The sequence below is a fragment of the Equus asinus genome, chromosome 3 (genome assembly GCF_041296235.1).
Source record: "Equus asinus isolate D_3611 breed Donkey chromosome 3, EquAss-T2T_v2, whole genome shotgun sequence".
NCBI lineage: Eukaryota > Metazoa > Chordata > Mammalia > Perissodactyla > Equidae > Equus > Equus asinus.
The window spans coordinates 108,661,740-108,689,378 of record NC_091792.1 but is presented as its reverse complement, the minus strand read 5'-3'; the positions used below and the strand labels follow the sequence as shown (position 1 = coordinate 108,689,378).

Sequence of the window (27,639 nt, the reverse complement as noted above, 5' to 3'; positions counted from 1 at the left end):
TATACTCATATAGTTTTATTCCTAATATATTTTTTCCTAAGTCTTTTTCTCTTTGAATAACATACTTCTAACTCTTAAAGAGCAAGTAAATTCCTTTAATACAAACATTGATCTGAGAAGGTAAATTGTGAAAGGTTATTTTGTCTTAAGAGGAAGGGACCCTTACATCATATGTTCTTCTTTCTGGAATAAACTGGAGAACTCTTATCTATGAGGCAGTGTAGCTTCAGGCCTCAGCTATAACTACTCCCTTTTTCCTTCTTTCCTGTTTTAGCAAACTTCCAGCAACAAAACAGACAACATTTTGTGGTCACAAATACAGCAGTTGCTACACAGGCCAGCAGGAACCCAATCACATCTAAAGAGTGGTACTGGAACCAGGTGAGGTCGTGGGAGGCTGGTTGCAGGTGTTTGACTCCTTTGTGGTGCATGACCAACTCGATCCAGAAGACAGCTCGATGTACAGGTTTCATTGGCTGATTGTGGTGAGTTTTTGACAATTTCATAGCATTTTATGTATATCTAAGGGAGAAACACAAAGATAGCACAACTGAAATGAAGTTATATGACCTATGCATATCATTCCTATGTAAGGCTTTTGAAATGTGCCATACGTATGTTGTAAAATCAATGTTGTACAATTGCAGAAGCAATAGTAAATTTTTATTTGGGTCATCATAGATGGTTTGGCTTTTCAATTAGAATTTTATGAATGATAAATATTTTAGAAAGTAAAGTTAAGTTGGCATAATGTAATCTTTTCTTGCAGAGGAAATGATATGAGACATTGTAAGAGGTATATATGAGATGGTGGAAATGCAGTTGTAGGATGGTCCTTACAAAATATTTAAAGAAGAATTGCATCATCCTGGGTGAATTGCTTCCTCACCAGTCCCTGTGCTTCTACTCTTCTCTTCTACCTTGTGGTCTTTATTTTTCTTCCTCCAACCAGAATCACTTTTGAAATAGACATCCAATTACGACAGTTTCCTGCTCAAACTTTCCGTTTGGCTTCTCCTCCCTTTTAGAATAAATTCCAAATCTGGTGGTTGCCCTACAGGATCCTATGTGTTCATATCCCTGGCAACCTCTCTATCACTTTATTCCATGCAGATCCTGTAGTAGGTACCTTGGCCTTCTAGCTCATTCTGGAAGTTACCTAAATTGTTCTCACCTCCTCATCTTTGTAAACCTAGTCTCCTCTGTCTCTCTCCTGGACCATTTTTCCCTGCAACACCTCAAAGCTTGCTTCCACCTCCTTACAGTAGAGGTGGTAACATCTCAGAGAGGCTTTTCCTGGCCATGCAATTATAGAATCCCCCACATTTCTTTGTGGGTTTTTTTTTGTTTTTTTTTGGTGCTATTTGATTCCTTAGAATTTCTAAATACAGTACATTTTGTAAAACATTCCTTTTAAGTATGAGATATATAATAAAAATGCAAATATCCTAAATGAGCAGCTCAAAATTTCAATATTAGCTAGAAAATTGTTTTGAAATGCATACACTAATGTCTCGACTCGCAGGTATTGATATAGGATTCCACAGCTACATAGAAGCACTGCAGTTTCCTGGACCCTTTCACTACTCCTTTTCCTGAATTTTAACTTTAAATACTGTAGTCTAGTTGTCTTGTTTACCTATTGGAATTATAGTATGTACTCATTTGTTTTTGTCTTTTTTCTAGCAGCTTTTGATTGATTACCTGGCTGTATTATATTTGATTGCATGACAACACCAGAAATTATCTCTTCATTTATTGATTGATGAACATTTGGATTGTTATTAATTTACTGGCTATTACTACTAATGCTGTCATAAGCATTCTTGTATATGTCTTTTAGTTTACATATTTATGCATGCCTGTTGCATAATGCCTAGAAGTGGATTTGAGAAGTTGCATGTGTGCTTATGATTTATTTGTTGACTCTGAACTATTTAGAAAGGTATTGCTTAATTTCCAAAATTTAAAGATTTTTAGTTATCTTTCTTTTGATAATTTATAAAATTTTAGTCTGTCCAGACGATATACTCCATATGATATGAAAATTTTCAAGTACTGCATTTTGGTTTATGCCACAGCACATATGGCCAATTCCATTGATAATTCTGTATGCTTTTTAAAATTGTGTTTTCCTCATTATCATATAAATAACATAGGTTACATTTTACATGTATGTTCTTCATAACTTTTTTTACATCTTCTTCATATCTATTCATTATTTCGTCACCTTCTTCTATGTTCATGAGAAACGTACTTAAAAATGTTCTATTATGACTATAGATTTGTTGGTTTCCATTTTTCTTTTTGTCTACTTTTACTTTGTTTATTTGGAGGATTTATCTGTAGATGCTACCAATTAATAATTTGACTTCTTTTGAAAGAGTAACCTATTTGCCATCATAAAGTATTTATCTTTACTTTTACTAGTGCCCCTAGTCTGCTGTGTCTGATAGTAGTACAGGTACAGCATCTTTCTATGGTTACTGTTGGAATAGATCTCTTCCTTCCTTTATACTTACAATCTTCTTATACACTTCCAGTAAGCCTGTTTGTAAACAGTACACATAGTTAGTTTTTGAAATCTAGTTTGATAATCTTTGTGTTTAAATGATTTAGTCTGTTTAGATTTACTATAAGTAGTGGCATCTTTAGATTTGCATCTACTATCTTGTCTTGTATTTTCTTTCCTATTTGTCCAACCTGCTTTATATTTCTTTTTCTATTTTTTCTTGCCTCATTTAAAAGTATTTTTAAATTCAATTGTACTACTGTTTTCTTCTTGATAATACATATTTAAAGTATTCCTAGGGGATACCGTCCTTATAAGGGAATAACGCTGATAGTAGTAATAAACGCTGCATTGATGGTCTCCATGCTAGGCACTACAAATTCCACATTATTCTTCTTTGGAATTCTAAAAAAGTTAACCATTAACGATTTATTTCATCAATATTAAAATTTTTTATGCTTGAAAGCACACCAATCAGAGGGTGAGAAATCAACCCCCAGAATCAGCGAATATATGTGCAAATCAAATGTCTGATAATGCATAAAATATTCTTACAGTCCAATAATGAGAAGACAAATAACTCAATTAAAACATTGGCAAGGGATTGAAATAGACCTTTCTCTAAGTAAGATAGATGAATGAATATAATGAAAAATCCTCAGCAAAATACCAGCCACTGAATCTAGCAGCATATAAAAAATTATACAGCATTTTCAAATGGGATTTATCCCAGGATGCAAGCGTGGTTCAATAGAAAAAAATCCATGTAATAATCCACATAAAGAGAATGAAGAGAAAAAAAACACATGGTCATCTCAATAGATGCAGAAAAACTTTTAACAAAATCCAACATCCTGTCATTGTGAAAACAGCCAGCAAAGTAGTATTAGAGGCAAGTTATTCAACATGATAATGGTATGTATGAGAGCCCATAGCTAACATCATACTTAATTAGAAAAGACTGAAAGCTTTCCCCCTAAGATGAGGATTGAAACAAAGATGTCTGCTTTCATCACTCCTACTCTACATTGTACTGAGAGTTCTTGCCAGAGCAATTAGACAAGAGAAAGAAATAAAAGTCATCCAGATTAGAAACAAGAAGTAAAAGTATTTCTGTTCACAAAGGATATGATCTAATATATAGAAAATCCTAAAGAAGCCACAAAGAAAAGTATTAAAGCTAATAAAGTTATTCATGCACAAAAGTCCATGTATTTCTCTACACTAACAATGAAAAATGCAAAAAGAACATAATTCTATTTACAATAGCTTCCAAAATAATGAAATATTTAGGATTAAATTTAACTATGGCCGTGCAATTCTTGTATCCTAAAACTTAAAAATATTGCTGAAAGCAATTAAAGAAGACAAATTGAAAGGCATCCTATATCCACAGGCTGGAAGACTTAGCATTGTAAAAATGGCAATAAACTCCAAACAATCCACAGATTCAATGCAATCCCTGCCAAAATTCCGATGGCCTTTTTGTTAAAGTGGACAAATTGATCCTGAAATTCATATGGAATACCAATGGGACCTGAACAGAAAAAATAATCTTGAAAAAAAGAACAAAGTCCACGGACTCATACTTCCTGACTGCAAAACCTACTACAAGTCTACAAAAGTCAAGACTGCCTTGGACGGATGTTGATATCAATAAAACAGATGTGAGAATCCAGAAACATGCCTTCACCTTATGGTCAATTGATTTTTGACAGGGATGCCAAAACTCTTCACTGGGGAAACCACTGCTTTTTAAAATATGGTTGTGGGAATATTGGATATCCATATCCAATGCGAAAAAATGAAGTTGGATTCTTACCTCAGTTACAAAAATTAACTCGATATGAATCTAAACCCAAATGTAGGAGACAAAATTATATAACTGTTAGCGGACAGCAGGAGTAAACCTGGATCTTGCCTTTGACAACGGTTTCTTGGCTATGACACAAAAGCACAAGCAACCAAAGTAGGAATAGTTATAATTAGACCTCATGAAAATGAAAAGCTTTAGTGCATCAAAGGACACTATCAAGAACTTGAAAAATCATCCCACGGAATTAGAGAATGCATTTGCAAATCATGTATCTGATAAGAGAATGTGTCATGAATGCATAAGCAGCTCTTACAGCTCAACAACAAAAAGACAAAACAACTCAATTGAAAGGTGGGTAAAGATTCTGAATACACATCTCTCCAAGGAAGATATAAAAATTGTCAATAAGCAAATGAAAAGGGGCTCAATATCATTAGGCCTCACTGAAATGTAACTCAAAATCACAATGTGTTATCACTTTGCAACTACTAGGATGGCTAAAATCAAAAAAGTGGAAACAGATAAGTAGTGGCAAAGAAGTGAAGAAATTAGAAATCTCATATGTTGCTGCTAAGAACATAAAATGGTACGACCACTTTGGAATACAGTCTGACAGTCCTCACATGTTAAACCAACTATTATCATGTACCCGGCAATTCTACGCCTAGTAAAACACGAAATCCTGACACTTAACGTTACATCTCATATGTTCATGGCTCCTTTCAAGGACTGAAAACAGAAGACAATTCTAACAAATAGTATTATAACATTTATAACTACATCAGCCAAAAAATTACAATAAAAAAGCCCCTTGTAAAAAGGTAAGGTATTCACACATCTTGTAAAATTCCAGGCTTTTCTGTACAATACTGAAAAAAAAGTAAATGAATGTATTGTTAATACCGTTTCCGAGAACTGCCTGGTGTTTTCAGCACTGAACGGATGTCGAACACGTGAGGTAAAATGATAATGACAAGATTTTGTGTTTTAAACTGCAGATTATTTGCCTGTTCCGCTTTTTTTCCACCTTGCCCAATCAAAAAATTCTCTAAATTGTGCATTATATGACAATCCACACGTTTCTCAGGTCAGATTATACCAGTCAACTCAGTAATTCAGAAACAAACATGCCATCCATTTTAGCATGAGGCCCTCCACAACACCCGGGAGTGTTAAAGAGACTAACTCTTGGGCTGCTTTCAAGGACTGCAGGATCTTCAAGGCTTTCTGGGAGTCACTGTGTGGATTGCAAGTCACTTAAATCTCCCCATTTAACTGCCTCTTCTGTGTGCCCTGCTTCCCTTTCTGGATTGTCTCTCTTAAGAGTTTCAGGCTCTCTGCACCCCTCTGTTCCAAATATTTCAAAGGGATGTGTAGGGCATGAGGGAGATGACAGATGTCCACGTCCACATGACGCCTGGTGTGCACATTCCCTTAGGCCTGATGACCAAGAACAGGTTGGGTGATCCAGAATTTAGAACTCGCTTAATATAAGTGAGAAAAACTCACTCCTCTTCTGGACTCAGAAAATGCACTGGGCAGCACGTATTGGTGGCCAGGAGCCACTAGTCCTGCAGGTAGTGACAGTGGTTCTGCTCTCTGCAAGCTGGACAGTGAGGCTTGCGGCTTCTCAGCCTAATACAGCAGAAAGTCCTCTGAAGGCATCAAAGGGCAGCAGGCTGCCACTGCCACTGTAACACAGGTCCAGACCTGTAGCGATCTTCAACACTTCCAGCCTCTGCAGGCAGCGCAGGATTCCAGTTACTACACTGAGGACCTCGCCATCTGAGCAGTTGGTCACCATCTCTGTTGGGAGAGGTTGGCTAGAAGGCCTTGAAGGCCAGGTCTGCCGTCAAAGTGAATAGACTGTGATTTGGCCCTGGGAGCGCAGGACGCTGGCCAACCTGAGAGGCTGTCTGGCCAGCACAGAGGCATCATTAGCCAGGTAGTGAGTGGGCACGCTGTCCCAGCCATCAGTCACCAAGTGACAGCGGTGGACCAGGTCCAGAGCCCTGGCTGATGTTAGTGCCTGAGAGTAGCACAAGCAACCCAGGTCCTAATCAAGTTGGCACAGACAGGCTGTTGCCAAAAACACCTTGCGCTGCCATGTCAGTGCCTCCGCATGCAGCACTTGGCAGGCCAGGTTGCTCCTTTCTACTAGCTCGTGGTCCACAAGGCCAGGGCGGCGACACCAGCTGCCGCCATGCCCACCACTGCCCACGACCAGTACGGACGTGGTCCGCAGGCACAACTGTCCAGACACACCCAGCGCAGGCAGGACTTTCTGCTGACTCTGCATATAATCTCATCTCCAGACAGAGCGGCCTTCCTGGGCAGGTGACACCACATCCAGCTGCTGTGGCTCCTGCTCCACCAGAAGAGCTGCAGCCAGCCTCTGCTTCAGGGAGCTCAGCTCTTCCTCTGCCCTGGAAAGCCATTTCGACTCCTGTGAGTTGCCTGTGCACATGCTCCATCTATTTTCATGTTGGATTGTTTGTCTTTCTGTTTGTGATTTGTGATGTGTCTCACTGTACAATGATTGCCAACCTTTATCTGTTACGTGTGATTCAGGATAGAGTTGAGGACTATTAATTAAGACTATATGCGTGATTTAACAATATTATCTAGCATGGCACCATATTATTTCTATAAACCTGTGTCAATTGTCGAGAGGAGTTGTATGGAAAACCCTCTGATGTACTTTTCCTATAGATCCCCTAGCATCAAAGTTTTAAGGTGTTTTTAAAATATTTTCATGCCTGATGCTGGAGAATGTTTGTTGTGAGATTTTGATGTTGGACTTCTTGACCAATAAAGATAGATATGTTTTTCTCACCAGGATCACTTGGAGCCTAAAGTGATTCCCGGATGTGTAAGTCTTAGCGGGTGTTGAGCATCCGTGTCATTTGTTTTACCTATTATTTCCATAATTTTTAGATTCTTTGCATTGTTATTGATTATGATCACTCATAGTGTGCCTAGGTTTAGGAAAATGATGATGTGTTCTTTTTCTGTCATGCAAAGGATTTAACATTTCCATGTTAAGTTAATGAGAGTGATGAGACAACAGGCTTGGAGGAAAGAGATAAAGAATGAGACATGCTGCTCTAGTATGGTTATATAGAAAAAGAATCATTATTTAAATTGTCTTCAACAAACACATTGATTTGCTCACTATATCAGCAGTAACTAAGTGGTGTTGTGCCTTGTTTTGAAGAACTGGGCCTGCATATATATATGTGTGTGTGTGTGTGTGTGTGTGTGGCTGTGTGAGTGTGTGTGTGTGTACATATACATTTGGAGAGAATGAAAATTCAAGAATTCCTTAAGAGGACAGGCTCTATTTTAATCAAAACTGCAATTGAGACCTTCCATCCATTATCAAAGGCTAAAATGAGAGTGAAAGCAACCCGGTGAGTCTTTTTAAAGGGCTGTGAGGTAAAGAGAATACGCTAGTGAAACCAAAGTCTTTCTTAAATAGCTCGGTTGTATAATAGGAAGCAGGTAGCCGCTGTTATATTTCTAAATCCACATGCATTCCACTGGGAAAGGAGTTAAACAGGATGAAGGCAAACATCTTGCCATGTCTTTAGGCAAGCAGGGATTCTGAGGCTGGATGTACAGTAAATCCAAGCAGCATTAGTGGTGGAAAAGGAAGGGTGAATCATTTTACACAATTCTAACTAATTGCAAAAGATAAAATTACAAAATCTGCACCAACATGAAGTTAAAATATTGTGAGTATTTGCATAATAATATTGATATTGCAATTACAGTGCTTAATGCTATTGTGTCCATATTCGATGTCTGAAACACAATTAAGCTCAATAAATTTCTTTTGGTATAACAATTGTATTAGAGTAATAAATCTCAATATGCCTGTATAGTTTTATTTTTATTTAACTTTTGCCTCTTCTTTGCTTTGGCATGACATATTTCTAACTCTTAAACAGGCAGTAAATCCCTTGAAAACAAATTTTCATCTGAGAAGCTAAGTTATGAAAGTTTGTTTTGTCATAAGAGGAAGGGATTTTTACATCACAACGTCTTGCTGAAATTAACTAGGGGAGTCCCATCTGTGTGGCATACCAGCTTCAGGCCTCAGATACAGCTATTCCCTTTTTTCCTTCTTTCCTGTTTTTGCAAACTTCCAGCAACAAAAGAGACATTTTGTGATGACAAATACAGCAGTTGCCATACAGGCCAGCAGGAACCCAATCACATCCAGAGAGTGGTAGTGGAAACAGTTGAGGTCGTTGGAGGCTGGCTGCAGGTGTTTGGCTTCTTTGTGGCCCATTGACAAACTCGATCCAGAAGACTGCTCGATCTAGAGGCTTCGCTGGTTGATCATGTTGAATTCTTGATAATTTCATAGCATTCTCTTTCTATCTAAACGAAAAACACAAGGATAACAACATTGAAAGGAAGGTAATTTGCTTAAGCATATTATTCCCTTGAAAAGTCTTTCAAGTGCCATATATAAGTTTCAAAATAAACGTCATAGTATTGCAGAAGTAAATTTTTATTTGAGTCTTCATCTACTATTTGTTTTTTAAATTGGAATTTTATGAAGACCACTATTTTAAAAAATAAAGATGAAGATAAGATGGGAAAGTTAAATCTTTACTCGCATAGAAAATGATAGGAACCATTCTAAGGATATAAATCAGATGATGAATGCAATTTTAGAATGATGTCTTGAAGTTTCTAAATAAGAATTGTGTCACTGAGCTGTGTCCCCACGTCAGCACCTTTGCCCTTTATGTCCCCTCTGTCCCTGTCCTCGAGCGCTCATCCCTGCAACACCCCAGGGATTGCTTCCTACTTCTGATGGAGGCATTAGTTTCTGTGTCACATCTCACACAGGCTCTTCCTGGCCACCCTAATAGCAGCCCTAGGCATTTCTTCTATACTTTTTTCCTTTTTTTTCCTATTTGATTTCTAGATTTCTAAATAAGTTTTGTAAAATATACCTTTAATTTAAGTAAAAAAATGCAGAAGAAAAATGCACATATCCTAAGTGAAGAGCTCAACATTTCACAATCAGCTGGAAAATCATCCTGAAGTGAATACTAAATGTACCTACCACCTACATATTGGTATTGGATACCACAAGCTACTAGAAGCTCCCCATTCTTCTGGAATTTTTAGTCACTAATCTCTTCTACAAATTAACTACTACCATTATTTTTAACATCATAGATTGGTTTTCCTGGGTCATATATTGGAATCAGTAACATTCATTTGTTTTTGTCCTTTCCATAGCAGTCGTTGGTGAATTCCATTGCTGTATAGTATCCAATGTCTGACAATACCACAGATTATCTCTTCACAATTATCCACAGACATGTGGATTATTAATAATATTTTGGCCATTTCTACTAATGCTGATGTAAATATTGTTTTAAATGTGTTTTGGTTTATATATTTATTCATTTCTTTTGGGTAATTCCTAGAAGGGAATTGCTGAGAAGATGGTGCATGAATGATTATTTGTTTTTGTTGATTCTGAATTATTTAGAAATGTATTGCTTAATATTCAAAATTTAGCAGTTTTTTTTAATTCTTTTTTTTATGATTTCTAACTTAATTCTTGTCTGGCCAGACATTATCCTCTTTAAAATTTGAAAATTTTCAAATACTAAATCTTAGTTTTGCCCCAGCATGGATGGTCCATTCCATTAATTATTCTATATGCTTTAGAAAAATGTGTTTTCACCATCATGACATATCTGTATGTATATGTATATAAAATATAATGTATATATCTCAAATACGTTACTTTTTCAACTTACGTTCTTCAAACCTTTTATGTACTTATTTATTTTGTTATCTTTTACTATATCATAGAAAAAGATCTTTAAAAACATCCTATTATAACTATAGATTTGTGTATTTTTTTAATTCTTTATTTATTGCAGTAACAGGATTTATAACATTATATAAATTTCAGGTTTACATCATTATATATTTCGATTTCTGTGTAGATTACATCATGTTCGCCACCCACAGACTAATTACAATCCATCACCACATACATATGCCTAATTACTCCTTTCGCCCTCCTCCCTTCCCCCTCCCCTCCTGGTAGCCACCCATCCGATCTCTGTTTCCTGCTGTTTGTTTGTCATTGTTTTTGTCTTCTACTTATGAATGAGATCACACAGTATTCAACTTTCTCCCCCTGACTTATTTAACTTAGCATAATGCCCTCAAGTTCCAACCATGTTGTCACAAATGGCCAGATTTCATCATTTCTTATGGCTGAGTAGTAATCCATTGTTTATATCTATGACATCTTCTGTCTCCATTCATCCCTTGATGGGGACCTAGGTTGCTTCCAAGTCTTGGCTGTTGTGAATAATGCTGCAATGAACATAAGGGTTCATATATCTTTATGTATTCTTATTTTCATGTTCTTTGGGTAAACACCCAACAGTGGAATAGCTGGATCAAATGGTAGATCTATTTTTAATTTTTTGAGGAATCACCATACTGTTTTCCATAGTGGCGTACCAGTTTGCACTCCCACCAACAGAGTATGAGAGTTCCCTTCTCTCCACATCAGCTCCAACAGTTATTTCCTGTCTTGTTAATTATAGTGATACTGACGGAAGTGAGTTGATATGTCATTGTAGCTTTGATTTGCATTTCCCTAGTAAATAGTGATGTTGACTGTCTTTTCATGTGCCTATTGACTATCTGTATATCTTTTTTGGAGAAATGTCTGTTGAGCTATTTTGCCTATTTTTAAATTGGGTTCTTAGTTTTTTTGTTGTTGAGATATGTGAGTTCTTTATATATTTTGAATATTAACCCCTTGTCAGATATATGGCTTGTAAATATCTTCTCCCAGTTGTTAGGTTGTCTTTTTGGTTTGTTGATGTTTTCCTTTGCTGTGCAGAAGACTTTTAATTAGATGAAGTCCCATTTGTCTATTATCTGTATTGTTTTCCTTGCCTAGTCACGCATGGTACTTGAAAATGTGTTGCTAAGACTGATGTCAAACAGCATACTGCCTCTGTTTTCCTCCAGAAGTTTAGTGGTTCTAGGTGTTGCGTTCAAGTCTTTAATCCTTTTTGAGTTAATTTTTGTGTACAGGTTCAGATAGTGGTCCAGTTTCATTCTCTTGCATGTGACTTTCTGGTTTTCCCAACACCATTTATTGAAGAGACTTTCATTTCTCCATTGTATGTACTTGGCTCCCTGTCGAATTAGCTGTCTATAGATCTGTGGGTTTATTTCTGAGCTCTCAATTCTGTTCCACTGATCTGTGTGTCTGATTTTGTACCTGTACCATGCTGTTTTGGATGAAATAGCTTTGTAGCATATTTTGAAATCTGGAGTGTGATACCTCCAGCTTTGTTCTTTTTTATCAAGATTCCTTTGGCTATGTGGGGTCATTTGTTGTTCCATGTAAATTTTAGAATTCCTTGTTCTATTTCTGTGAAAAGTGTTGTTCAAACTTTGGTAGGGATTGCGTTGAATCTGTAGATTGCTGTAGGAAGTATGGATATTTTAACTATGATAATTCTTCTAATGCAACAACACAGAATATCTTTCCATTTCATTGTGTCTTTTTCAGTTTCTTTCAACAATCTTTCATAGTTTTCAGTGTGCAGATCTTTGCCCCTCTGGTTAAGTTTATTCGTGGATATTTTATTCTATTTGTTGCAGTTGTAAATGGGATTGTATTCTTAATTTCTCTTTCTGCTACTTCCTTGTTAGTGTATAGAAATATAACTGATTTTTCTATGTTGATTTTATATCCTGCAACTTGATCGTATTCATTTATTATTTATAAAAAATTTTTAGTGGATTCTTTCGGATTTTTTAATATATAACGTCATGCCATCCGAAAAGACAGTTTCAGTTCTCCCTTTCCGATTTGGATTCCTTTCCTTTCTTTCCCTTGCCTGATTCCTCTGGCTAAGACCTCCAATACTAAGTTAAATAAGGTTGGTGACAGTGGGCATCCTTGTCTGGTTCTTGTTCTTAGAGGGATTGCTTTCTCTTTTTTTCCATTGAGAGCGATATTAGCTGTGGGTGTGTCATATGTGGCCTTTATTATGTTGAGGTACTTTCCATCTATACCCATTTTATTGAGAGTTTTTGTCATAAATGGATGCTGCATGTTGTTAAATACTTTCTCTGCCTCTGCTGAGATGATTGTGTGATTTTTATTCCTCATTTTGTAATGTGGTGTAGCATGTTGATTTGTTTGTGGCTGTTGAAACATCCCTGAGTAAATCCCACTTGGTCATGGTGTATGATCTTTTTAATGTCTTGTTGGATTCAACTTCATAGTATTTTATTGAGGATTTCTGCATCTATGCTCATCAGTGATATTGGCCTGTAATTTTCCTTTTTGTATTGTCCTTGTCTGGTTTTGGTATCAGGATAACATTGGCTTCGTAGATTGAGTTGCAAAATCTCCCCTCCTCTTCAACTTTTGGAAGAGTTTGAGGACAGGTATTATGTCTTCTTTAAATGTTTGGTAGAATTCACCTGGGAAGCGATTTGTTCCTGCAAATTTATTTTTTGGGAGGTTTTTGATTAATGTTTCAATCTCCTTACTGGTGATTGGTCTATACAAATTCTCTATTTCTTTTTGCTTCAATTTTGGAAGGCTGTATGATTCTAAGAATTTATCTGTAACTTCTTGATTATCTAATTTTTTGATGCATAGCTTTTTGTAATATTCTCTTATAATCTTTTGTGTTTCTGAGGTGTCTGTTGTAATTTCTCCTCTTTAATTTCTGAGTTTATTTCTTTGAGCCTTTTCTTTATTTTTCCTGGTGAGTCTAGCTAAAGTTTTGTCAACTTTGTTTATCTTTTCAACCAATCAGCTCTTAGTTTCATTGATTTTTTCCCTTATTTTTTTAGTCTCCATGTCATTTATTTCTGCTCTCATTTTTATTATTTCTATCCTTCTACTGATTTTTGCTTTGTTTATTCTTCTTTTTCCACTTCTCTTAGGTGTAGCATTAGATTATTTATTTGGGATACTTCTTGTTTGTTGTGGTCGGCCTGTATTAGTATAAAGTTCCCTCTTAGAACTGCCTTTGCTGTATCCCATAGATTTTGGCATGTTGTAATTTCATTCTCATTTGTCTCCAGGTATTTTTTGATTTCTCCTTTGTGTTCTTCATTGATCCAATCATTGTTCAGCCACATTTTCTTTAATCTCCACATATTTGTGGGTTTTCTGATTTTCTGCCTGTAGTTGATTTCTAGTTTCATACCTTTGTGGTCTCAAAAGATGGTAGGTATTATTTCAATCTTCTTAAATTTATTGAGACTTGTCTTGTGGCCTAATATGTGACCAATCCCCTAGAATGTTCATGTGCATTTGGAAAGAATGTGTATTCTGTGGTTTGTGGATGGAATAGTCTCTATATATCCACTAAGTCCATCTGGTCTAAGAATTCATTTAAGGCCAATATTTCTTTATTGATTTTCTGTTTGGGTGACCTATCCATTTGTGTCAGTGGAGTGATAAAGTCCCCTAAGATCATTGTGTTGCTGTCTATTTATCCTTTTATGTTTGTTAATAAATGCTTTATAAATTTTGATGCTCCTATGTTGGGTACATAGATATTTACAAGCATTATATCCTCTTCTTGGATTGTTCCCTTTATGATGTACAGTACTTCTTTGTCTCTTGTTACAGTTTTTGTTTTAAAGTCTATTTTGTCAGAGATAAGTATTGCTACCCAAGCATTCTTTTCATTGCCTTTTGCTTGTTGGAGTATCTTTTTCAATCCCTTGACTTCCAGTTTGTGTGTGTCTTTAGGTTTGAAGTATGTCTCTTGTATGCAGCATACATATAAGTCTTGCTTTTTTATCCACTTGGCCATCCTGTGCCTTTTGATTGCAGTATTTGTTCTTAATAGATAACTTAAAGTTATCTATTGATAAGTATGTACTTATTGCCATTTTGTTACTTTTTTTCTGGTTGTTTTTGTAGTTCTTCTCTTTTCCTCTCTTCCCCTCTTAACACTTCCTTTGTGATTTCATGGCTTTCTTTAGCATTATGTTTGGATTCCTTTATCTTAATTATTTGTGTATTTATTATGGGTTTCTGGTTTGTGATTACCATAAAGTTCATACATAATAGTCTACATTTATAGCAATCTATATTGAGTTGATGGTCTCTTTAGTTTGACCTCTTTCTAAAAGCTCTACTCCTTTACTCGTCTCCTCCAACATTTTGTGTTTTCCATATAGTATCTAACCTCTTATTTTCTGTATGTGTATCCATTCCCCTTTTCTCACTGAAATAGATAATGTTAGCCCTTTTGTCTTGTGACCTTCATATTGTCTTCATAGGTGGTTGATCTTCTACTTTTATTGTATTTTTGCCTTTACCAGTGATTTTATTGCCTAATTGCTGATAATATTCTTATTCTTATTTGTGATTTTGTCTTTCCCACTTAAATAAGTCCATTTATCATTTCTTGTAAGACTGGTTTCTTGGTGATAAACTCCTTTAATATTTGCTTCTCTGTGAAACTCTTTATCTCTCCTTCCATTCTGAATGATAACCTTGCCAGATAGAGTATTCTTGGCTGTAGGATTTTTCCTTTCAGCACTTTAAATACATCATGCCACTCCCTTATAGCCTCTAAAGTTTCTGCTGGAAAGTCAGCTGACAGCCTTAAGGGGTTTCTTTTGTATGTCACTTGTTCCCTTTCTTCTGTCATTTTTAGGATTTCCTCTCTCTATATAATTCTTGACATTTTAATTATAATGTGTGTTTGTGTGGGCCTCTTTCTATTTTTCTTATTTGGTGTTCCCTGTGCTTCCTTTACTTGGATTTCTGTTTCCTTCCTTAGGTTAGGTAAGTTTTCAGCTATTATTTCTTCAATTAGATTCACTGTCCCTTTGTCTTTCTTTCTCCTTCTGGGATGCTTGTAATGTGAATGTTAGTGCGCTTGATGTTGTCCCAGAGTTCCCTAAAACTGTTCTCTGTCTTTTTAGTTCTTTTTTCTTTTATCCCTTCAGCTTGGGTGATTTCCTCTAGTCTTTTGTCCAGCTCACTGATTCATTCTTCCATATCATCTACTTTGCTATTGAGTCCTTCCAGTGAATTTTTCATTTCCAGTATTTTATTCTTCATTTCTGATAGGTTCTATTTTATAGTTTCCAGTTCTTTGTTGACATTCTCACTGTTTTCATCCATTTCTCTCCCAAGATCAGTGAGCATGACATTTTGTTTGAACTCTTTGTCAGGTAGATTATTTATTTCTGTTTCATTTGGTTCTTCTCTGGAGTTTTGTCCTGTTCCCTTTCTTGGAATGTATTCCTTGCCTCCTTCTTTACCTTTTTCTCTGTGCTTATATCTGTGTTTTTGGTGGGTCAGCTACATCTTCTGATCTTGGAGAAGTGGCCTTGTGTAGGAGACACCTTTGAAGGTCCAGCAGTGTGCTTCACTCTCCTCACCAGTTCCAGATTTTCCAAGAGTGACCCCTGTGTGAGCAAAGTGTGTCCTTCTGTTGTGGTGGTGTTGCTCTTGCTGTAGATGCCCATGGAGTCTAGGCTGTCCTCATGATGAGCTGGTTGTAGTGCTCAGCTGTGTTTGGCTGCTATGCACCCTTCAATCAGTTTATTGGGTTTGGGGAGCCTGAGCACAGTTGCCTGCAAGGTCTAATGGCATATTCCTCTTGCAATTTTTCTGTTAAGTGAGTAGGCTCTCAGCATGGCTGGTTGCATGTCTCACGGACTTACAATTGCTGTAGGCCTCCTGCCTGCAATGTTATTGTCAGCTCTCTTGGGCTTGCAGATTAACGGGGCTGGCCCCAGGCACAGGTGCACCCAATTGTTTCATGTTTTGGAAGACTAGGCAGAACCTTATTTGTCTTTTTAAGAAACACAGCTCATCTGAGCTGATAAGCCCCATGGCCCACAAGTCCACACACACTGTCATCACTGGCCTAGCCTGTGATACTTCCTGACCCCTTGGAATTGACCCCATAACCCCAGTGCAGAGTCCCCCGTACACTCCACCAATACCCTACACTCTCCACTCTCGCCTCCCTCATGCCCTGCCCTACAGAGGCAGACTGTCTCACCTGTCTGCAGAGGATCCAGGCACCCAGGCGAACCAGGTGGAAAAGTTGCTGGAGGGATTGCTGTTGGGTGGGGCCAGTTCCTAGTGAGGGCTGCCTGCCCTGTTTGAGCTGGATTAAGTTTGCCTTCTAGAGGGGAGGGTAGATCCTGGCCTAACCGGCCAGAGAAGAACTCCAGTGTCATCTCCCATTATCTGTGTCAACGCACTTGTACTCAGTCATAATAATGGCTGCCACCACTTTCTCAGTTCCATCAGAGTTCTCACCTCTCACCAAGATGCACCCAGAGTGTATCAGCTGAGCCTCTTTTCAGCAAAGGACTATGCACCTTTCTTACTGGTGATTTCAGGTTGCTTTCTGAAATGGGTGAATTTGTGCCTGCACTCTCTAAGAGCTGGCTTTTGTCCACTTATTTATGATAGCTTTTCTAGGGATATTCTTCACTGAAGTTAATAGCCAGCAAAACCAGATATTATGAGACATGTCTCAGTTGTGCTGAGTCTGAAGGGTGCTTTTAGCAACAACATTCCCTACTCAGGTCCCCTATTCCTCCAGGGAGGAGTGAATACTGTATGATTGTTCCTGGCCAGTCTGCAGTGAAGCTCCATGGCTTGCGAAGCTTTTCTTTTCTCTCCAGACAGGAATTTCTGCTTCTTCTGCCTCAATCAGGATTTGCCTTGTTGTGGCAGTTCTCTTTATCCAGTTTTCAGTTCTCTCTCATGGGTAATTATTACAAAAATCATTATAACCTGTTTGTGTTTGTGGGACTGGGTCCATTCAGCATATGCCTATGCCACCATCTTGACACGCTTCCCATCTGTTTTTTCTTTTTGTCTACCTTTACTTTGTCTATTTGGAGGATTTATTAGTAGGTGTTACAAATTAATAATTTGTATTGTTTTGAAGGATTAACCTATTTATCATTATGAAGTATTTATTTTTATTTTATCAATGTTTCTGTTCTACTGTGTCTGATATTAGTATAGTTTTACATCTTTCTATGGTTATTGTTGAAAAAGATCTTTTCTTACCTTTGTACTTAGGACTTTTATACTCTTCTATTTAAGGATGTCTTGTACATACAATATAAAATTAGTTTTTGAAATCCATTCTCACAATCTTTGTCTTTAAATGATTTAGTCTGTTTAGATTTACTGTAAGTACTGATATCTTTATATGTATTCAGACAAAAGCATATATATAGCAATATTCTTAATAGCCAAATGTGGAACAACCAAAGAAGCCATGAACTGATGAATGGGTAAATAAAATGTACTATGTCCTTATCATAGAATATTACTCAGCATTACAAAGCTACGACAGGGAACCAAGTCAAAAACATTATCCTATGTGAAAGACTACAGTTGCAGAAGACCATATACTGTATGAGTCCATGTATATGAAATGTCCAGAAGGTCTAATATATAGAGACAGAAGTTTGATTAATGGTTGCTTGGGCAGTTGCGAATGGGAAATGACTTCTAGGCATGTCACACTTCTTTTTGTGGTGAGGAAAATGTCCTAAATTATATCACGGTTATGGTTTCATAGCTGTGTAAACATACTACATATATTTGAATTTTATAATTTTAATGGTGAATTTTCTAAGTATGTAAATTATATCTCATTACAAAATCTGCTAAAATAATAATAAAATCAATTTTTGATATTAAGAGGTCTACAATATCAGAGATGTTAGCCACTGAATTGAAGGAACTTATATTTCTTGTTCACCATTCTTTCCTTCTTGGGTTCTATCATATTTTAAAATTGTGTCCCTCTTACAATTACCTATGTAACATTACATTATTTGAGGAGATAATTGTTGCCCAAGTTGGTTATCTATTAAATCTATGGGGTTAAGATACAACTTTGAAATAAATGTCTGGGTGAAAATAAAAATAACTAAGAATATTAACATTAAAAATGTTAATAATTTCATAATTGGCCCCTTAAAAATGGGATGAAATTCATACTCATCATTGGTTAAAGGATCTATCTGTAAATACTACTTATTTAAAAAGTTGTGATACTTCCGATGGGTCATTAATGACTGTCTTCAATGCATTGAGCAAATCTGTACTTGACCTTGTACTGAAGTCCAGTCTAACAGCTGCTCCCTTGGTCTTCATGTGAACAACATTATCAGGTTGATCCGCAATCAAAGGAATGCCCACCATAGGGATCCCATGGTATATCACCTCATAGATGCCATTGGCTCCACCATGAGTTATAAAGGCTGTGGTTTTTAGATGACTAGGATAGGGTGAATTTCAGCAAACCATTAAGTATTAGAATAAAATGAGAGTAGGGCAATATGAGACACTGAAAGAGGCCTTGTCTTCTAGATAACACATTATTACATACATGAAACTATATTAAAATGTCTTTCAGAGATCAGAGGAAGAAGAATGTAAATTTGCTGTGGAGATAATTGAAGGCCACAGAGAAGATCAGTGTATGCCTTCAGACATGAAAAGTGAATACATGATGGCCAGGTGGACAAAATTGAAAGAGAACATGTTGGATAAAAGAAGAATGTGTTGGAAAAAAAGGGGGAAGGGGAAATGTTAGAATATATTCTCTTAACGAAATAGTGAAATCACTGAGTCTGATAAGTATCATGTAAAGGCAGCAGGAGGTTGAGGGTGGTGGTGCAGGAATCAGAGGAAGGAAAGGTTACAGTTGTCCTTTCTCCCTCCGACTGGGAAATAAATATAAGAAAGTTAGATTTTAATTTTGAGCTTTCAAATAATAAATGTTCAATAAATTTGTCTCCTGCTGAACTATTATCATCTAGTTGGAGTTACTCTCATTATAGTGTTCATTTTCCAGAATCTTACCGAGAAGGTCATTCTGGGGGATCCACTTATAGAGCTAAGTATTTGCCCCTAAGGTATCTGGTTTCTTGCCAACAAATCTCCATATAACCTGTTAAAATAAAGAAAATGCCTGATTCCATGAATTGAACTTCAAAGTATAGCACGTTAGAATCTAAATAATTAAGAGCCCTCTAGTTAAACCTATTTATTATGACAGATAAGGAAATGAGGAGAAAAGGTGCTAACTAATGAGAACCAATAAAACACGGATACAATAGGAATTCTCGTCTTTCATACATTTATTTTATATTCAATCCACTTTGCTTACAATCATGACGTTTCACACTTGCACTAGAGAAATGAAATTTTCAATGACCAATTCAAGCACATAAAATTTTTTTAGGCAGTCGTTTTAATTCTAGTGCCAAAAAATGGCCAATTACTAATTATCTGCTAATTTATTTTAACTATTTATTATACTAGCTCTCAGCTTCCGAATTTAATATTGGCCTCCTTATTTCTTTTTTGAGCGTTGGGAGAAATGGCTTACTTATATCCACTTGTATAATTTATATCATTACAGTTTTACATCTTTTGATTTGCAAAAATGGAAATGTGTGCATCAGCTATTTGTGAGAACAAAATCATTCTCTTTATTAACCATTTTTAATAATAAATAATTTCTTCTTGGTAAGTACGTTTAGTTTCTTTTAAGTTTCTAATTATTTATCCAAGTACTTCCAAGAAAAATTTAAGTAATAATTTCTTGTGTGAATCCTGAGTATTATCACTATTGCCAGGTTTGAAAATTCTTTAAATGTTGAAAAGAAGAGTATCTTAGTACTTTGGAAATAACAGTATAGCTGTCGAAAAAAATTGAGTATCACAATGATTCTAAACCTTATTCAACTGACTGTTAACATTTTAAGGATGCACTCCAACCTTGACAGCATTGATCAATATGGTTTCTTATAGCCAGGCCATTTCCAAGTCCAGTACCAAAATTAGTTACAGATTTTGGAATTCCCAAATGATCCTCATAAGCTGGATTCTAAATTACCAGTGGTTAACATGTGTTTGCTATATGAGTCTTAAAGCAACTTCAGTTGTCATCAAATTATCATAGATGATAAGCAGAAAGCTGTATCAGTTAGGAAACTAAAAAGTAGTTCACAAATACACAGAGACTCCAGGTATGTTCTATATATTAGAAATAACCTACTGCTATATTTTACAGAGAAGAAAACATCTGAAACTTTCCTATGCTAGCCTTGCTTCGAATTGACTCCTTTTTAGATTCCCTTCTCCTTCTTCTATTGAGAGGAGTTATTACTCAGATGGATTAGAAGCAAGGTCCTTGCAGATCCATATTTTGTAAAACACAGGGTCACCTTAAGGGCTGTCCCACCTCCACTCTTTATTTTATGTTTTCCTGTTTCAAACTTCAGCAGGGCCCAGAACCACAGCTCAGTGTTTTCTCTTTCTTGTTTTCCAGTTGTTTATTCTCTCTCTGTAAATCATCATGGCTGGATGGGTACCTGGATGCAGCTTGGTGAGCCTTGGCCATCCTTTCTATGTATAGCTCCCTGAACAGCACATTGAATAGGCCTTTTCAGAAATTGAGAGGAAGCAAATGAAGCCTGGATTATGTGGCAAACCTAAACTTCAGGATGCTTTTCTGACTGTTTTCATTTCTTGCTTAATGTTACTGTTAAAATTTGCCTTATTTATTTCTTTATTTCTACTTTTTTTGCTGAGGAAGATTAACTCTGAGCTAACATCTGTTGTCAATCTTCCTCTGTTTTATTTTTTTTCATTGAGGAAGATTAGTCTTGAGCTGACATCTGTGCCAATCTTCCTCTATTTTGTATGTGGGTCACCACCACAGCATGGCTGATGAGTGGTGTTTGCCCATGCCTGGGATCCGAATTTGTAGACCCAGGCTACTGGCGCTGATCACTCTGAACTTAACCATTACACCATGGGACCAGCCCTTAACTCCTTTCTGAGAACATCTGTAGCATGTAGAGTGCCCTCAGGAAAGGAAAAGGAGCAAATGACAGAGCAGTATTTGATGATATGTGTACCTGCCCACAATACCATTATAATTCCCAAACTTCATGCTGCATCTGTTATATGTATTTAATCTGATCCCAATGTTAATGCCAAAATTATTGTCAATCAAAAACACCTTCTGCACTGTTGGCACCTGCCATGTATACTTTGGCTGTTAAAGTCATTTGTGAGATAAATTGGATCCTTCGTAATAAGATGTAGTTTACCTTTCATGTAGGAAATTTCTGTAATCAAATCCTTTTAAAAATTTAAGAGATGCATTAAATAGTTGTCTGCTATAAGTTACTTTGTCTTACCTTCTGTGGAATCTGGCCAAGGCCTGATGCAATCACATTGGCTCTTTCTTCTGTCGTGGTACTGACCATTGACCCCAGAGTAAAAACCACAGTACCATTTTCTCTGGAGCTCTGGGAAAACTCTTCTATTTTCTATGAAGAAATAATTTACTCCATCACAAAAGAACAACTGCATAGTTTACATTATTGAAACGATTGCTGCCAGCAACTAAGGATAGAAATTCATCTATTATCAGGAATTACTAGAGTAGTGCCTGTTTGTTTTTAACTGTGGTAAAATATACATAACATAAAAGTTACCATCTTAACCATTCCTGTGTGTATAGTTGAGTAGTATGTACCTTCTCATTGTTGTACACCAATGTTCAGAACTTTTCCTCTTGCAAATCGAAACTACACCCATTATACAATAATTCCCTGGCAACTGTCATTCTACTTTCTGCTTCTATGAATTTGACTAGTCTAGATAATTTATACAAGTGAATCATATGGTATTTGTCATATTGTGTATGCCCCATATCACTTAGAGTAATGTCATTAAGGTTCACTCCTGTTGTAGCTTGTGTTGGAATTTGCTTCAATTCTAAGGTTGAGTAATATTCCATTGTGTGTAAATTTCACATTTTGTTTATTAATTCAACTGTTGCTGGACACTTAGTTTGCTTCTCCATTTTGGCTCTTGTGAATAGTCCTATTATGATGATGAGTGTGCGTAAATCTCAGTAGGATCCTAATGTCAATTGTGTTTGATAAATACCCAAAAGTGGAGTTGCTGGACCTTATGGTAATTCTATTTTTAATTCTTTGAAGAACCTCCATTCTGTTTTCCTCAATGACTGTTTATAACAGATCTAATCCCTCAGTTCCTTTGGAATGATACAATTGATGTGAGATTAATTTCCTTTATTATGTGTATCTGTACAAATGTGTGTCTGTGTGTGTAAGAAAGAAGTTAAATGGAGCCAGTACACAGTAGTGCAGAGAATATGTTCTTAGACAATATTATACCTAGTCTCTTCATTTACACTGTCATTAATTACTAATATAGACTCTTGGAAGGAGGCCACATGGCAGGATGGCGACTCACCTTTGAGTCTTTATTGTTATAGTTCTGCTACATCAGTTGTGTTTATACCATGCAGGTTTACTGGAGAAGTATTTTAGTTTAGTCATTAGTATTTTCTTTCTCTGACTATGTGCACTACAAAAATTTTGTTGTGATTGAGATGAGTTTGCATCTTTTTCCTCTCAGCTCTATAATAATTTATACCTCACCTTAACTCAGCTTTGTCAGTATTTCCCATGCTCCCCCTAAATCACTCTTTAAAGGGTGGAGAATTGCTGAGGAGTAATCTCAGACTCATCAGAAAAATGAGCCTGATATTACTGTTTGGAGTTTCCATGAAATCACCCTAAGATTCCTATTTATAATCCAGAAATATACATGCATATTACTTATTTGAGTGACCATATTTCTGATTTGTTTATGTATGAAAGCTTTTGCCCTGAAATCATATTGTCAAAAGGATGTCCTAGTAGAATGTGCTATGTGTAACTGGCTGTGAGGGGCCCTCATCATCACCTCCCTGAGTCCCCCGTGAGCAGATGCCTCACAGTGGGAGAGGTACAGCAGGCTTCCTGCAGCAGAGAACTGGTCAACCTCTTGCCAGGAATTGTTTCTGAATTATTCTGACATGTGTTCCCACATTCTTGCCAATTTAAAATCAGTTTATTACTTTCAGTACTAGAATAATTCCTTATGGCTCAGCCTATTCTCCTCCCAAGAAAAACAAATGGAGAAGAGTCAAAAGTTTCCTGGATATTTTGTCAAAACTGCATACTCAACCTTTTTTTTGTTCGGTCCCTCTGTTTTAAATTCATTATTAGTTCTTTTCTATCTGGAAATTAATGATGTAACCTTTTCAACATAAAAGTATACTTTCTGCCCCTAATCATTGTTGTTCTATGATACCCACTGGATGTTCTTTAGCACTGTGGTCTTTCCTTATTTTAATACTTCACACAGGTTTTATTACATGCTTATATTCCTAGGTTTCCAAGTAAAATGTTAGGTATGTACGTGGGAAAATTGTGTCTAAAATGCTCCTCTGCATATCCAGCACATAGCTCTGGAGTATTCTAGTCACTTTAAGAATATTCTTTGAGTGTCATGCCTCGTGGCCTAGTGGTTAAGTTCAGTGCACTCTGCATTGGTGGCCCAGGCTTTGACCTGGTCGCGGACCTACACCACTTGTCTGTCAGTGTCCATGCTGTGGCAGCAAAGGACTTGCAAACAAAGGAAAATGGGCAACAGATGATAACTCAAAGCAAATCTTCTTCAGCTAGAAAAAAAACAAAAACAAGAAAACCTTTGAATCAGTGACTGTTACTTTCTTATGTGTCGAATAGTGAGGCCTTAATTTAACTGACCCTATTCCCCAAATCTTTCAGGTATATTACTTTATTCTACAATGATAATGAAATTCAGAGTCTTGTAATGGTATTGAAATATATGAGTTGCTAATTGGTCACATTACACAGCTTCCCGTATCTCTCACTGTAATCAAACATTCTACATAAAGAACACAGAATCAATTCAAATGAAAATGGAAAGTAAACCAACCACACAGACAGGAATAGGTCACCTTAGGCAGGGGTTTGGCAGGTTTGCAGTGATATCCTCCAATAAATTGTAAATGTGGTAAGAATTCGTGAGGAAATTCAAAATCTCAATAGTTTTGAACAAGCCACATTTCAGCTTTCCTTATTAATTCAGAGAATGAAGTAGGTCTTCCAGAAGGAAAAAAAGCAAATAAAAGTAAGGAAATGAGAGTTTTGTAATGTGAATATACCAGGTAATTTTCTGAAAAGAGCTTACAATGGCATAGCCAAAGAGGATGAAATGTGTCTGTGGTTTCACAATACAATTACGTGTATGTGTATATATAATATACATGTTTTATATGTGTTGTTTATATATATATGACAAACCATAAGACTTTCATCTCTAAGATCACATCACTGCATTCACAATCATGAACAATTATTAAACCTAAGCCACTAAAGAATTAAACTTGCATTTGCTTTTCTGTAAAGCTGCAAAAGTAATTGATGCAAATGTAAACAATGATTTCAACTGCTCCATCAATTCTCCCTACCATACCCATGGACACTTGTTTCCCGGAAGCACTCCCTCCAGTTTTACAATTTAGCAAGCTATTCCCTTAATCCTAGATTTTCCATGTAAACTAAGGCTTAGAAAGTATGGCCACGCTGGTATTTGGTTCACACAAGGAGCTTAATAATCTTTGCATATTAAATAAATGTATTTGCAAAAAATGGCTGGAAATTTTTTTCATAAAGTGTGGAAATAGGTGTGCTCACCCTTAATTGTGGCTCATTTTATCTTTAATGGAGAGCATCGTTTTTAAAAAATATGGACTAGTAACTTGTATGTCCACCTTCAACAAACTTCTAGGCCTTTAAAACAGATGTTTTGTGAGTACTTAGTACTTAGGACTGTGTAATCATTAGAACCTCTAGTTATAGGTTCACGTGTCTGAGATAGAGACATAATATCTTTCATTTCTGAAGGACTCCTTCAGGTAATGTGGCAAAATAACTTGTTTTTGAAATGAACAAATGAGTGGAAAAAATTACCTTATGGCTCCATAGACTGTTGTTCTAGAAATATGTTACTCCTCAATCTATATATCTTTGTTGATCAAGATATTTAGTGAAATTTCTAATGACTTTTATTGAGGATGAAAAAAATTATAGTAAAGTTGATGTGTAGGATGATTAAGCAGAGCGCAGAGTATATTTAGGCAGTGAAACTATGCTTATGATATTATAATGGTAGACATGTGACGTTATAATTTTGTCCAAACTCAAAGAATGTACATCACCAAGGTAGAACCTTAACATAAAATATGTACTTTAGATGACAATGGTGTGTCAATATAGTTTCAACTGTAACAAATCTACTTCTCTTGTGGGGGATGTTGATTATAGGGGAGCCAATGCATGTGAGGGAGTAAGGCATAAGGAAAATCTCTACTCAATATTGCTGAGGACCTAAAACTCTTCTATGAAATAAAGCCTATTACAAGCAAACAAATAAAAAGAATGGTATGCGATTCCGTAACGAACTCCTCAGTGCTTTAACTTCTAGTTTGTGATTTCCTGGCGGGTCCTGTACTAGGAATGGACCACGGCATTCTAACTGACCCAATAATTTAAGCATTTCCATAATATTTGTGAGTTTGAGAGATGATTTTGTATTTTTATTTCAACATTTCACTTATAAAAGACAAATTCCTCTGAGTTTATACAAACCCGCATTCCAAGGCACTAGGAAAATAGGACTTCAAACCACCGCCTAAAGACATGACTTACCCAGTGCTTCACTGTAAAGCTGATCCTATTTCTCACTAAATGTTTGGAAACAAAACTCAAAGTAAAGCACATATAACATATTTTTTACCCTCTCCATGAATGTCATTTGATCATTTAATTCTGACATAACAGCAGGTACATAAGACGGTGGGAATGGAAGTCCTCCACTATACTTTTCAACTTTATGGCCTGGAACGAAGCGGAGACTGTACACGAAAGGTATTCTCAGCAGCTCAGCAAGCAGCTCACCACATGGTCCAATGGCATCTGTGAGAATGAGATCAAAATTTGATTCTTGTAATTTTCTTATAAGTTTTTTGTTCAAAACTGCATCTTCACAGAGCTTTTGCAAAGAATCAGAAATTTCCCAAAAGACTTCTTGCAGTCGTGAAAACTGTGTCCAAAACGGTTCTTTTGTCAGATATGTCCAACTGTCGACTACTTTTCCGGCAATACCCTCAAATTCATCTCTTGTTAAAGATTCAGGATAAATCTCAAATTTAATAGCAGATGATTTGTTGGGATCAACAAGAACGGAAGCTGAAGATGTCAGAACACTCATTTCATGACCTCTCTGGACAAGTTCATCCAGGATTTTCTTCATATTGATCCAATGGCTGTATTCTGTGGGCCACACCAGCGCCTTTCCGGCACTCCCAGGGCTGAAAGTAACAACTCAGCTGTAGCAGCAGCAGAAGTGAAATCCATTTCAGAGAGATCTTGGTGGAATGCAGTGTTTCCTTTCAAATTGCTGATCCCTTGTACCATTGCTCAGGCTTATATTCAAGGAGCAATCAATCAAGAAGTTAAAATATAACTCCTACAGCTCAAAGTAAATAGATGATATGCACAGTCAGAGCATTTGTATAGCAAGTGGAAAAAGCAAAAGGTAGATGACTTTGTTTGTATGCATGTGTTTAATATCTGTTTTAACTTAAACGTGCTATTATCTACTAAGAGGTGATGCCCTTGTATGTGTAAGCTGTATTTGGAAGATTTTCAAGAAGAGTGGCCAGTGAGAGGCAATTTTGTGCAGTGTTCTTGAACTTTAAATTATACAATTCAATTATTCATAGTATATTCACAGAATTATGCAACCACTACAACGATCAACTGAAGAGCATTTTCCTCATATATAAACAAACCTTTACTCTTTAGATGGAACTCTCTAATCTCTGCCGCCCTCAAGCCGCATTCAACCATTAATCTAGTTTCTGTCTTTAGATTTGCCTAATCTGAACATTTCCTGTAAATGGAATCATGCAATATGTGGCCTTTTTTGACTGGCTCCTTTCTTTTAGCATAATGTTTTAAGGTTTCATCCATGCTGTAACATGTCAGCCTTCATTCCTTTTTATTGGTAAATAATATTCCATAGTATGGATATCCCATATTTTGAGTATTCATTCATAAGTCTATCAAGACTGTTTTTGCATTTTCTGGATATTATGAATAATGTCATTAACATTCACATGAAGATTTTGAGTGAACATATTTTCCTTCCTCATGCATAGATAGGTAGAAGTAGAATTGCTGGGTATATGGTAACTCTGTGTTTCACCTTTGAGGGTATGGCATACTGTTTTCCAAAGTGAATGCACCATTTTCCATTTCCATTAGCAACATGTAATGATTCCAATTTCTCCAT

The 27,639-nt window shown here is 36.4% G+C and overlaps 1 pseudogene; it reads right to left on the bottom strand.

Annotated features, from left to right (window-relative positions):
* Window positions 1–233: 233 nt before the first annotated feature.
* On the bottom strand, window positions 234–27,639 carry LOC106843207 (UDP-glucuronosyltransferase 2B31-like; annotated as a pseudogene).